Source organism: Myxine glutinosa, chromosome 2 (genome assembly GCF_964187855.1).
Source record: "Myxine glutinosa chromosome 2, kmMyxGlut1.1, whole genome shotgun sequence".
NCBI lineage: Eukaryota > Metazoa > Chordata > Myxini > Myxiniformes > Myxinidae > Myxine > Myxine glutinosa.
This window is the reverse complement of record NC_136262.1, coordinates 100,355,560-100,369,174: the sequence shown is the minus strand read 5'-3', so window position 1 is coordinate 100,369,174 and position 13,615 is coordinate 100,355,560.

Genomic DNA, 13,615 nt, shown 5'->3' with positions numbered 1-13,615 from the left:
GCCATGCGTGGAGATTTCCATGGATACCAAAGGAGGAGAGTTTGGTGAGCAGAGCAGGGTGCCAGACCATATCGAAGGCACGTGAAATGTCAAGGGAGACGGCTCTAATTTCCTGTTTGGCGTTGAGGACCTCCATCCATTGTTGAGAAAGCAGAAGCAGCATGTCCAGAGTAGAGTGACCAGGTCTGAAACCAAATTGATGATCAGAGATCAAGCCATTGGAGAAGAGGAAAGATTTCATATCTGAAGCAATGATGGATTCCATGACTTTGCTGATAATTGGGAGAAGGCTGATTGGTCTGTAGTTGCTGGGATCTGTTTTGGCACCTTTTTTGTGCAAAGCGGTGATGTTGGCTGATTTCCAAGCAGATGGCAGATGACCTTGAGCAAAAGAGAGGGTGAAGAGAACAGAAAGAGGGAGTGAAAGAGCAGAAGAACATGATTTTAGGACCCGTGGGCTGATGCCGTCAGGACCAGTTGCAGAATCAGAGTCGAGGGTTGACAGAAACTTTTCCACCTTGTCAGGAGGAAAGGACACAGAGTCCAGGAGCAGCTGGGTACGACTGGGTATGGTGGGTACAGAGAGGGATGGGTTTGGGACACAAGATTTAGAGGCAAACACAGAGTTTAGGCATTCAGCTTTTTCACGTGCGATTTTTTCAACATTCAGTTTCATTTTTCATTTTTTCAACTTTTTTTTTTTTCAATCAACAACTTTTTTTCAACTTTTCAAAATTTTCAACATTCATTTTTCAACAACAAACATTCAGTTTCACGTTTAGGCATTTCACGTGCGTTTAGGCAATTTTTGTTGGAACCCATCTGTGGATCGGTCCCATCGGCCGATGGGTCTGACCCGTTTGCGGATCCGCAGATGGGCGACCCATCTGTGGATGCACGAGAAATGACAATGCAGACCCATCGGCCGATGGGTCTGCGCCATCTGCGGATGTGTTGTTCACCTTGAAGGAATGTGTATGCATCAATGGTGGATGAGTATGTTTATTTGAACCTAAAAATAAGCAATTGATGTCATAAATGTTTATAAAGCAGTCCGTGACATGTGGTTTGTCGATAACCGTTTGTCGATAAGATAAAAATAAGATAATGTCGCTCCATTTAAAAACGCTGGTCTACTTCGCTGGTGGCACTGGCAGACTCAGCTCTCCATTGTTTATATAGCAATTCCTGGCATGCCTTAATCACCCCAAAGCTCAAGATGAAGGTGTGGCTTCGTAATCGGGGCATTGTCAATTATATAAACACAATAACGCATTATGTGATTCTATGAGGCCCTCAGTGTGATTCTATGAGGCCCTATGTGATTCTATGAGGCCCTCAGCGATGGGTCTGACCCGTTTGCGGATCCACAGATGGGTCGCCCATCTGCGGATCCGCAAACGGGTCAGACCCATCGGCCGATGGGACCGATCCACAGATGGGTTCCAACACATTCACTCTCACTCTCGGTTTCACACTTGCGCTCCGGCGCCGTTCGCACACGCGCGCCATTTACTTTCACATATTTACTTTCACACCTTCCACGAGCGCCCGGGTGACGTCGGGATCCCAAGCGCGCAAAAAATCTTTTCGCGCCAAACACTTTCGCGCCGTACCTTTTCCTGCCATACACAACCCTACTCACCTTTGGGATTCTCCTCTCCAACCACACCTGCAAACTTTCATTGGGGTTAGGCAGCACGACATCACGATGTGAATCCAGACTTTGAGTACATTCCATCTCAATCTCCCGTGATACATGTACTAACCCTGCCGTCTCCTCAACCCCAATTTCAATTATTATTTATTTTTCTTTATTAAGCTCGACGACCGCTGGCGAACATAAAATAAAATTTTCGAATTTGGCGGCCGTCGGCTTTTCCATACCCCGAGTCGCGATTTCTACCCCGGTCATTTTAACTGCGCCTCGCTCGAGCTCGCTTTCCCCGCGTTCCTCAAATTGCGTTACCTCGTCGCGTACCAATGCGACTTTCCCGCTCGACCTGCGCTCAATGTCCTCCCCCAATGCTTTTATGTTACGGGTGAATTTATCACTTCAGGCGTCCACTCTTTCATCAAGTTTCTTTATGCCATTCTTCAGTTCGCCCATCATTTCTTTCATTTCCCTTCTTGTTTTGTCCCTCTCTTCTTCCATGCATGCCATAAGTTGAGTTAGGAGTAAGTGCAGGTCCAAACCCACTGGCACTGCGGGCTTGGCCCTCGCCGCCATGTGCGAGGCGCCGCCATCTTCTTCCCCTGATACCTCTGCCATCGCACCCTCATCAATTGCATCCTCCATTTCTCCCAATTCTTCCCGGGGGTCCTGGGTTATTACTTCCTCTCCCTCTACCTCATCATTTACCCCCACCGGCATCCGACCGTCTTGGTTATCCATGGCACGATTTTAATTTGGATGTTATAGTAAATTTCGCCGCTCGTAATTTTGTGTGCGTTAGGTGCACTTCAGGTCCAATCCCACTCCCCTGACACCAATTGTTGCGGCCAATATGCACAATTGGTGTCCAAAATTTGGTCTAAAAAATTTAGTCCCAGGTTAAAAATCCCACTCCTGACACCAAATGTTGCGGATCTCGGCGTCGGCCTTTCCCCTTACCAAGGGGGGATTAGTCCCGTTGTCTTTTACTAGCCGAGGGGACCCGGGACCGATGACGTCCTTCCCGGACAGCGTTAAATAGGGTTTTAGGACTATGAATTCGCTATTACCTAAGTACTAACGCTGGCCGGAAACGAGGAAATAAGCCCCGCCCGAATCACGGGTGTTAGAGGAAATGCCGAGTGGTAGCGACCCGTGACCCGAGCCGTTATCAAGGACAAAACCTGATCCAAGCGGTTCGTAATCGTGCCACGCTTACCCAATGAAGGAAATGACTGAAACGGTCGAATTTGGGAAGAAAAGGAATAACAGATTTATTTACACTTTGTACAATAAGAAGAAGAAGAATAATACACAGTGCAGCCTCAAACAGTCTTAACTTATCCCTGGACAAACGGGCCCGTCACACTCAGACACACTCACACGGGGTTGCAGACGAACAGGTCGATGGTCCAGGGATGGCGTCCAGGCAGCTCGTTCTCCGTTCCCCAACTCGCACCGCGAAGCAGATGAACCAGCCGGCAGGAGCTCTCCGCGTGTCGTTTGGCGTGTGCGGGATTATCACAGGGCAACGGTAGGCTGGCTTTGGCGGTTACACTCGCGGCTCGGACGCGTACGTGATAAGCGAACAGTTCCAATAACCGCGAACAATGCACTCCAGTATCTCACTGCGTATCTCAATGCGCTCTTTCAATACAATTCGCTCGCGATGCGTGACTCCATTCCGTACTCGTATATCCCTTCGTAAGCGCCTCTCCCTTCTCATATGAACTCTCGTACCAGACCTTCACAATGCGCCTCTCCCTTCTCATCTGAGTTCAACACCGCGCATCCCTTTCTCATCTCATCTGAGGTGGGCGCCCCGCGCCAAGGGTTTTATTGCCACGCCCTTGGAACCCTCTCGGACTCACCAGACGTTTCTTGCCACGCCCTAGCATGCCATGCCCACCGAGGTCTGGTTGGCTGTTGCCCATACCGTCACCGTCTTCTGACGTGCTGCTTGATGCAGCCACACCTCGTCCTCGCGCTCCTCCCTCTTTCCAGGCCTACCTCGTGTCATTTGACTAGTTTTGAGCGAAACCAAGGGCAGTGAACGCTGCTGGCGGCCAAAGCGTAACAAACTGCCGCGGGTAGCCCAAAGCGTAACAAATTGTGGATTGCCAAATGGGGCGTGGGATCGATTATGCCATGATGGAAACTGGAGGGTGGCCGCAAAATGAAAAGGACCCAAGCTTATTATTTCTTTACACAACGCAGATGTTTACGAGTGAAAGTGGCCTACTCTTACACATACTATGACATAACTAATTCTAATGGGCCTACGTGTTGCTTGTGGACTAACTATGGGGGGAAAACCTTTAACCTTTAATGATGTTATATGTACAATTCTCAAAACCTCAACACTATATATATATATATGTATATCCACACATTGAAAGCAAAGCAAAGTTCCTTGTTTTTTTCCATGTATAAACGAAAAAAGTTTGAACTTTAAGTAATTTGTATTCTGAGGGAAGTGCTCTTTAACCTCACGCTCTGTTCGGAGGGACAAAAGAATGAAAGCAAAATTTGAGTAGTCCATTTTTGGCTCATTATCTTTCACCACTTTTATTGCAGTTGAGTGTCAGCCTGCTCCACTCCATTTCACTCCACTCCTCGCTTTCCAAAGTCGTTGCCTTACGTCTGGTCCAATCACAATCTTTAAAACCCATGCAAGCAATTTTTCATTCGCTGTGAAGATTTCCTTTATGCCTGAAAGGTATTATTTGATATTCAGTAGTGCTTGAAATTTACACCCAACTGCCTGCACAACACAAGTGCATTTCATCAAATTCAAACCATTTACTGCGTGAGGGACTGTGCACACACTTTCCATCCACACATGAGTCTGCAGCCAGAGTTTCAAAATAGGAATGCTACTCCATCACGCCTTCACTAGGAGGATTTCATGCACAATGCCGATCATTATCTGTGCAGGTTCTTACTTGCTGCTGTATACTTGCTCACATGTACTTTTCCTTTTTTTATTTTTTTTGCCTTCATGTGTGCAACAAGTCAAAAACATTCACAAGGAATGTTGTTTTAGCCGTCCTCTCTCTTTATACGTACTTTTGTAATCCATCACAAAAACACAATTGTACAAGATCAACCCCCATAATAATCAAACGGATGAAGAAAGCAATGGGGCTATTTATTTATTTATTTATTTATTTTTGGAGAAGATCGAGGCTCGTGTAAGAGCTAACATTGATCACAACAAGACAAACTGACACATAAAACGTATGATAAAGGGAGCGGGAGACAAGATGGGGAGAGAGAGGGAAGCACACGAGCACAACATTTGAGAGCAGGGACATCGGGAGATCGGTGGGAGGGAAAGGACTTGGGGGGACGAGGCATGGCAAGAGGAGGGGGGTGGGGGGGGGAGGTATAAAACACATGGACACTGCTATGACTTCCAGGAAAGAAGTCGGTATTTCAAAAAAGTGGATCTGTGGTGAATTAACGGGGGTAGAAAACATCAAGGTTTTCGATGAGGGAAGATAAGAGATGGAGGTGAACAGCTGTTTTAAAGACCTGGAGGGAGGAGTGGGATTGAAGAGAGTAAGGAAGTTTGTTCCAGAGGCGGGAGAAAAGAGGAATGAAAGAGTGAAGGTGAATAGAGAGTCTTGATTTTGGCAGTTCAACCAGAAGAGGGTTGCAGACAGATCTTGTGCGACCTGTCGGAATACTTGGGGGATAGAGCACAGACAGAGCTGGAGGAGCAAAGCCGGGGAGGAATCGGGAGAAGACAGAAAGATCACCAACCTGCCTGCGGTGAGTGAGTGAAAGTCCCTCGGAGTTAGCTTCATCGCGGGAGGTTCCAATGATTCTGAAAGCTTTCGTTTCAACAGCGTGAAGCTGAGCTAGGTGTGAGGCAGGAGTACCAGCCCAGAGGGGAGAACAGTATTCCATTGAGCTGCAGATGAAAGCCTTGTATGTGGTGAGGAGCTCAGGCTTGCCAAGGTCGCACGACGGAGGATGCCGAGTCAGCGACTCGCTTTGGAGGCCAGCTTGGAAATTTGGTTTTCCCAGGAAAGATCATGGCAGATAGTGAGACCCAAAAGCTTGAGTGACAGAAGTTCTTGGAGAGGATTGTTGAGAAAGTAGATGGGAGGGTTGTCCAATTGGTCTTTTCGGAGAGACATAGTAAGAGTGTTAGATTTGTCAGGATTGAAAGACATGTTCCACTTGTTTGACCAGTCTGATTTTGTCCAGGTCTGCAGAGAGCGAGGAGGCTGCAGACTGCCGATCTGAGGGATGAGGTTTGGAGCGGCAGAGAGTGGAGCCATCAGTAAAGAGATAGAGAGGATTTTTCAGAGATTTGGAGAGATCATTGATGAAGACCAGAAAAAGCACAGGGCCCAGCACACTGCCTTGGGGAACTCTAGCCTGAACAGGCAGGGGAGATGCCAGAAAACCATTCAGGGCCACACGTTGACTACGACCAGACAGGAAGTCCACAAGCCATGCGTGGATATTTCCACGGATACAATAGGAGGAGAGTTTTGTGAGCAGAGCGGGGTGCCAGACCGTATCAAAGGCACGTGATATGTCAAGGGAGACAGCTCTAATTTCCTGTTTGGAATTAAGGACCTCCATCCAATGTTGAGACAGCTGAAGCCGCATGTCCAGAGTAGAATGACATGGTCTGAATCAAAATTGATGATCCGAGATCAAGCCATTGGAGAAGAGGAAGGATTTGATGTCAGAAGCGATGATTGATTCCAAGACCTTGCTGATTATTGGGAGCAGGCTGATTGGTTTGTAGTTGCAAGGATCTGTTTTTGCACCTTTGTTGTGTAAAGTGGTAATGTTGGCTGATTTACAAGCAGATGGCAGATGACTTTGATCAAAAGAGAGGGTGAAGAGAATAGAGAGAAAGTGAGATAGAGCGGCAGAGCAGGATTTTAGGACTCATGGGCTGATGCCGTCTGGTCCAGTTATCCACCTTGAGAATCAGAGTCGAGGTTTGACAAAAACTTATCCACCTCGTCAGGAGAGAAGGCCACAGAGTCCAGCAGCAGCTGAGTTCGACTGGGAAAGGTGGGTACAAAGAGAGATGGGTTTGGGACACAAGATTTTGAAGCAAACACAGAGTTGAGGCATTCGGCTTTTTCATGTGCGGTGTCAGCTATGTAGCCGTTTGATGTAAGGGATGGGATGGAAGGGGAACAAACACCAGAAACAGATTTGACCAGATGCCTCCAGGATTTGAAGGAGGGAGACAGGTTTGAGAGTTCAGTCTTGAGAGCAGAGAGATATTGTTTTCTGGCTCTCCTGAGGGGAGACACACACTTGTTCCGAGCTTTGTGAAAGGAACTAAGATTACCTTCAGTTGGATTAGCCTTCCATGAGGTGAAGTCAAGTTGCTTCATGGCAACTGCCTCACCACAAGTTTCAGTGGACTATTGACGGGAGGGAGGGTATGACAACTGAAGATGAAATGGGATAAATCTGGGTATGAGAGAGAGCAGTTTACTTTGGAGGAATTCCCAGGAAGAGTTGATGTCAGAGGCAGTAGAGATGGGAGACCAGTCCAGGTGATCGATGGCTGCTTGAAGACCATGCCAGTCAGCCTGAGTGAAATGCCAGACTCGCCGGCGCTGAGGAGGCTCTCTTTCAAAATGGCCAGAGAGATGTCCACTTTCACAAGGAAATGATCAGAAGAACCGATTGGAGCAGAAGAAGAGCAGCAGACATTTGAAGGGAAGTTAGTCATAAGCAAGTCTAAAAGAGAAGATTCTCCATTGACTGAGATCCGGGTCGGGAAATTGACAGATTTTGTCAGTGCCAGTGAGTCGCAGAAGTCTTTTGCTGAGGTGCCATGGCTGGTGTGAGAGGAACCCCCACCCAGCCTGCTGGCATGTTGACAGTTGAAGTCGCCACATATGAGGAAGAGAGAGTTGGGATGAGTGGATAGAAGTTGGTCCATGTTGTCAGACAGGGAGATGTAAATGGAGTCATCACTGTTTGGAGGACGGTACAGAGCACATCTGAACAAAAGGTGGGAGCAGAGAGGAAGCCGTAGCCTGAGGTACTCCTGCGGGTGGGGTGGAGAGAGGGCAGTGCAAGGAGAGTGAAGCAGAGAATTTTTGATAAAGATAGCAACCCCACCACCAGGACGAGGCTCAGGTCTATCATACCGGAGGAGGGAGTAACCAGGAAGAGATATTAAGGAACCGGAGACATCTTGAAGGAGGAAGGTTTCTGTTAAGCAGATTACGTCTGGTTTGTCAGAAGCAAAATGTATGGAAAGATCAATCGGGTTTGAGCGAAGGCCCTGGATGTTTTAGGTCCATACCTTTAAGGAAGAGAGAGGGGGAGCATCTGGTATAGGACATGGGAGGGGAGGGGTAGGGTAAGGTGAAAGGGGGAGGTCGGGAGAGCTGTTGCTAGTGTTTTGGAGATTGCAGAAGAGTTAGGAGAAAGGGAAGGATGAGGAGGATAAAAGGTTTGATGGTGATGGGAAGAGGAACAGTAAGGTGTTGTTTGAGGGGGGGCAGAGCAAAGTCGAAGGTTGGAGGAGGTGGAGGTTTGTTATGGAAGGGAGAGGAAGTGGGAAGGAGGCAACATTGAGGAAGAGGTGGGAGGGGAGAGAATTGGAGAATAATAGTGGAGGGGTAGATTAGAAGGGGAGCGGTGGGGGGGAGGAGTTTTGAAGGGGAGGGGCGATTGGGGAGATTTAGAGGGGCAAGGCGGGAGTTTCGGAGGGGAGGAACGAGGGAGGAGTTTAGGAGAAGAGGGGTGAGGGGGGGGGGTTAGAAAGTGGATGATTAATGAAAAACGAACATTTATTACAAACTGGGTTTATTGTGATTTTGAAGTCAGAGATCCGTTTGAAAACGATAGAGGGGTGGAATGAAGTTGAGTTTAAAGAATGTAGAAAGGAATGACTGTTAGAGATAAATTTATTTTTGGAAATGGAATGATTTGATGAGGAAATTGAAAAAAGCCTTTTAAATAGGAAGAAAAACAGCGTGTTGTAATAAACCACTGAATAAAACACTGCAGGGGAAAGTTTCAACATATTTAAACAAAACCATGAAAAACAATCTAGGAAAAGTCCCTGAAGTGAGGGCATGGAGCAGAGAAAGGGTTAAATGAGATTAAGGAAACTAGAACTGGAAAGGTGAGTTTCGGCTGGAGAGGGAAGGAAGAGGTGGAAGAAAAGGAGATAAGGGGGCCGGGCGAGACAACACGCACGTGCCCGCGAGGAGAGAAGGAAATAATATGTGTGTGTATGTGAAGAATCAGCTCTTCGTTTGGAAAAGAAGTCCACAAATAGCCTGAAAAATGACGCAGCTTTAATTAAAACCAACTTATACAGATCCGGAAGAAGCCAAGACATCTACAGCAAGAGCCAGTCTCATGCCAAGTCAAGCCTTCCTGAAAACGCATTGATTCTCATTCACTTATATACGAATACGATTATCAGAAAATCTCCGAGAGAACAAACAAAACTGGGAGAGGTTCCTCCCCGGTGGGCCAAGCCCCCACCGTCATCCGCTCTGTTATTCGGGGGAGTCAGCCCTTCCTTATCATTCGGACCAAATGTTTCTCTGGGCTCCGAGAAAACAGAAATGTAACTCACAAAGAGAAGAGTGTATGCTTAGCCAAACAAACCCATATATTTTATGGGTTTGTGTACATGAGTAATTCAAAGCATGTTTATACAGAGTCATGCGTTGCTGTGATTAAAACAAAATATATATGGTTAACGATAGGTTCATGTCATTCTACTAGCATTACGTAAAAACACGCGCATGTGGGCGTGGTTTTACGACCAGCCTCGAAAAAAAGCACACGTATACAATTGTCCAGCATGACCTCAGCGAGCAAAACTAAAACGAAGCAAAAACCCTTTATTAACTTTATGAAAATAGCATGATTTAAACAATATTTAAATCATGACACATTAGCAACCAACGTCTATAACTGAACTTTAGGCAATAACAAATCTACTACTTGACATTCCTTCCTCTTGTCTCGTCGAGACAAAGTATCTTAAGAGACAACGTGCCACATCGGGCTTTATTGAAAAATAATTGTGTAATGCGGGTATTGAAAAAATAATTGTAATGCGGGTATCTCCCAAGGGCATATCGTGCGCCCAAAGCGCCTCGCCCGTGCATTTGGCGAACGTGTCGTGTGGTGCGTGCTCGGAGCCTGAGGGCTCAGAACATGAAAGTCCATTAACGTTTCGGATCCACAACGAAGGTGTCTGGTCCAGATGAGGTTCTGCTCCGCCAGAGGGCCACCACCTCCCCTGCGGAACTTGCTCCCCCCACCCTTTGCAGACCCAGTCCTTGCAGATCTTCGAAGTTAATCAACGATCATGCCCATGAGGTCCCTCACGTGCTGCTGTTCTGGGGAATACATAATATTGTCAGTATCTTGTGTCTCAATTTCCTGGTCAGGGTACAGAGCGTAAAAATCCGATTCACTTGAAGCATTTGAACTTAATACATATGAAGCAAAGAGAGGAACTTCCTTTATGTCAAAGTCTCCCTTGGGCGCCTGGTCGGCTTGCGGGTCTAGGATATCCACGTCGGGTCCCTCGACCGCCAGACCCAGCGTCGCAATCAGATCCATAGTTGGGTTGAAAGGGGGCGTGCAGCTGTCAGCTTGTAATACATAAGCAGCGTTAGCCAGTACACGCAAGGGGTTTATAGCACAAGTATCACAGTCATCACATACACCGTTACAGGCAGCAGCCAGTTCCCACATGGGATCCGCACAAGTATCACAGTCATTACATACACCGTTACAGGCAGCAGCCAGTTCCCACATGGGATCCGCACAAGTATCACAGTCATTACAAAATTCAATGCAATTTTCTGGAGCGCCGGTCGCAACTGCCTTGTTGAAGGACCCGTTCAGGTCGACGGCCTCTGTGGTCAGAGCCATAGTCGTTGTCGGCGGCTTCTTCACTTTCCATCCTGTAAAATACTTTCTCATACAGAGGAGGACTAGAGATTTCATTAGTGCCCCCCAAATTACTACCCCGATTATCACAGCCAGTGCGGTCAATAACCACTTCACTATGGTGCCCGTCCATCCCTGGAACCAGTCAGTGAGCCAGCTATATGTATAAGAATTTTCGCGCGCGATCCGATCGATCGTCAGGGCGTGGCTAGTTTCCCTTAGTCTCACTTCTGCATCACCATTGTACGCATGTGAATTACCGTGTCCAATAGTATGTCATGAGCCGTAGCGGTGTCGTTTGCCACCTTTTCTAGGGCCCTAGCCAATTTGTCTATCCGGAAACTATCCATGACTGTGCCCGCTCCTGGGAAGAAGAAACCAAACACCTTTTCCCATAGACTCCCGTGTAGTTTAGTGGTTCCATCTTCGTTCATGACTGACCTCTTATAACGCCTGTCCAAGGACTTTGGGTCTAGCTCATCCAGTATCTCAACGTCAGGAAGAACTGAACCCAGATAACATGTGCCCCCCCAATTATTTGGTAAATAGGGGGTAAGCCTTGTCGCCGCATATAAACATTGTCCCATGGGGTGGGACCAGGTGGGTGGATAAGCACTGGAGTCCCTTTACCACCCCATTAATCCTACTAACCCCCCTAGAGAATGTTATAGCCGTTATGTTGTGGTTGCGTTTATCTTGCAGTACTATTCGTAATGTAATCCCTGAGCTCCCTTGTCCCAGCTTCCCGGGGAGAGTGTAGGCGCATTCTGATTCTCCCATACGCAAGTGGCCGGAACCCTGGAGGCAGACCTTCCCTTTCTGTGGTTTGACCCAGACGGGGGCAGGCCTCTCGGCCACATGGGCAATCATTGACGGGCGATAATTAAATTGTCGATTGCAACTCTTGCCGTTGTCAACCCCTTCTCTTTCCAGCGTGGTGACTAAACATGGGGAATCGATAGGTTGTGAGCAGAGGTCATTGAGGGACAGAGGTAGCACTATCATGTGTATTCCTGTGGTGCCTGCTTGGGGAAAGTGCATGCACGACCAGCAGTGTGTCCTATTTTGAATTGTTGCCACTTCCCTGGCCACTTTCCAATATGTGTTTTCACCCTTCTTTGGGGCCTTATTCTGGGGTTGTGGCGTGAGTATGTATTCGTTGCATCGTATGTAGTTCTTTTCGCCACCGGCCGCGCCAGGGGTCCAGACGCTGCACCGGACCTGCATAGTCATGCCTTTCTCTAGGCGCGTGCGTGTTTGTAGCTTAAAATCAGGGGTTCCCCATTTGTATCCTGGTTGGGCCAAGGTCTTAATGCTAGCTTGCCCGTCTTCCCGGAACTCTCGTTGCTTTTGTAGTACCATGCCAACGCGTCCAGGCCCTGCCGACATTGCTAGCCAATTTATGTTCACCCAATTTGTGTGCAGGGCTTTCTGTTCGAAACATGGTAGTGATACTCTTTGTCCCCATGTTACGGTGAGGTGTCGGGTTTCGTTTTCGCATCTATTGGAATCGGAGTTTCCCCTAGCTGCTGTCGCTATCAATAGTATTGTACCTATGATTAGGCCCATCCTTACTGTGGTTGCTGTGGTGTAGTGTCTGGTGCTTGTATGGCCAACTTACAGTGCGTGGCGTGGATCCACGAGGTCTTGCCCTCGCAAAAGACTGCCGTTGGTGTAGTCAGCAACACCTGGACTGGTCCCTTCCACCTTGGTTCCAAGGCGTTCTTGCAGGTGAAGTGCTCCACGAACACCTGGTCCACAAGTCTCCTGGGAACGCCTGGTCCACAGGTCTCCACCCCATAGACTCAATTCATCCAATCCATAGCCCCATAGAACACCTTTTCTCCAATTTCCTAATCCACTTTTTTTCAAGTGGATCCAATTTTATCCAATATTCAATTTTTAAATTCAATCCCATTTAATCCAGTCCAATTCAAATTAAATTCAATCCTTCTCTCAGCATCCCATTACCTGTTTCCAACATCAATAAAAATAAAATTATAAAATTAATAAAAAATCAATCATCTCAACTCTCAAATCGAATCAAAAAATAAAAATAAACGAAAATTACTTCAGCGAGAGTTTCAACTAGAATTAACACAAACAAACCACCATTAACCTCCATTAACACAAACAAACCACCATTAACCTCCATTAACACAAACAAACCACCATTAACCTCCATTAACCACCCCCTATTATTTATTTATTTTCACGAATAAACAAATAATAGAAATAACCTGGTTTACTTCCAATTTCAATTCTGGTCAGTTCTGGTGTCTGGTCACACACAATGTTTTCCTCACCCACTGTGATTCGCTCAAAATAGATTCTCACTGTTATGTCTGAAATTCGTCTCATGAAAACCCATTCAAGAGTCCGGTGTAACCGATAGCCAAACACATAGACACGCCGAAGACCCCAGGGTACCCATCAAACTAGCTTGTCCCCAGATCCACAACACAGCGAAACATGTAACTTTACTAAAATAATCACTTACTCATAGCTAATACTCATAATAACTCATAATTACTTATGTAATTACTCATACCAATACTTACTTAAAATAATGTAATATCCCAATCTTCACCCCCTATGCAAATCGAAGCACCCCGGACAACCCACAACCAATATCAACCACTGTAGCCGTCTTCCCGACTCCAGGCAGCCACACGCAGCCACATACATCTCCATCCACGTCACACAAGACAACAGCCAACGAGTGTGTCCACCACACAGAAACCTTTGGCAATGCAACAACCGAACTCCCAGACAACCAACAACAAAACCCAATCCATCTCCATGGCTCATCAAGCAGTTCCAACTTAATCCAGCTTCACATACCGATTTCCCCAAAAACTCGTGAAACTTCACCCCCATTTTGGAAAAACCCTGGACTAAACCCTGACACCCTAAATAACTTCAGACTCATCTCCAACCTACCCTTTCTGTCAAAAGTTTTGGAACGTGCTGTGGCCACTCAACTCAAACATCACCACTCTGCCAATAACCTGTATGAAACATCCCAATCCG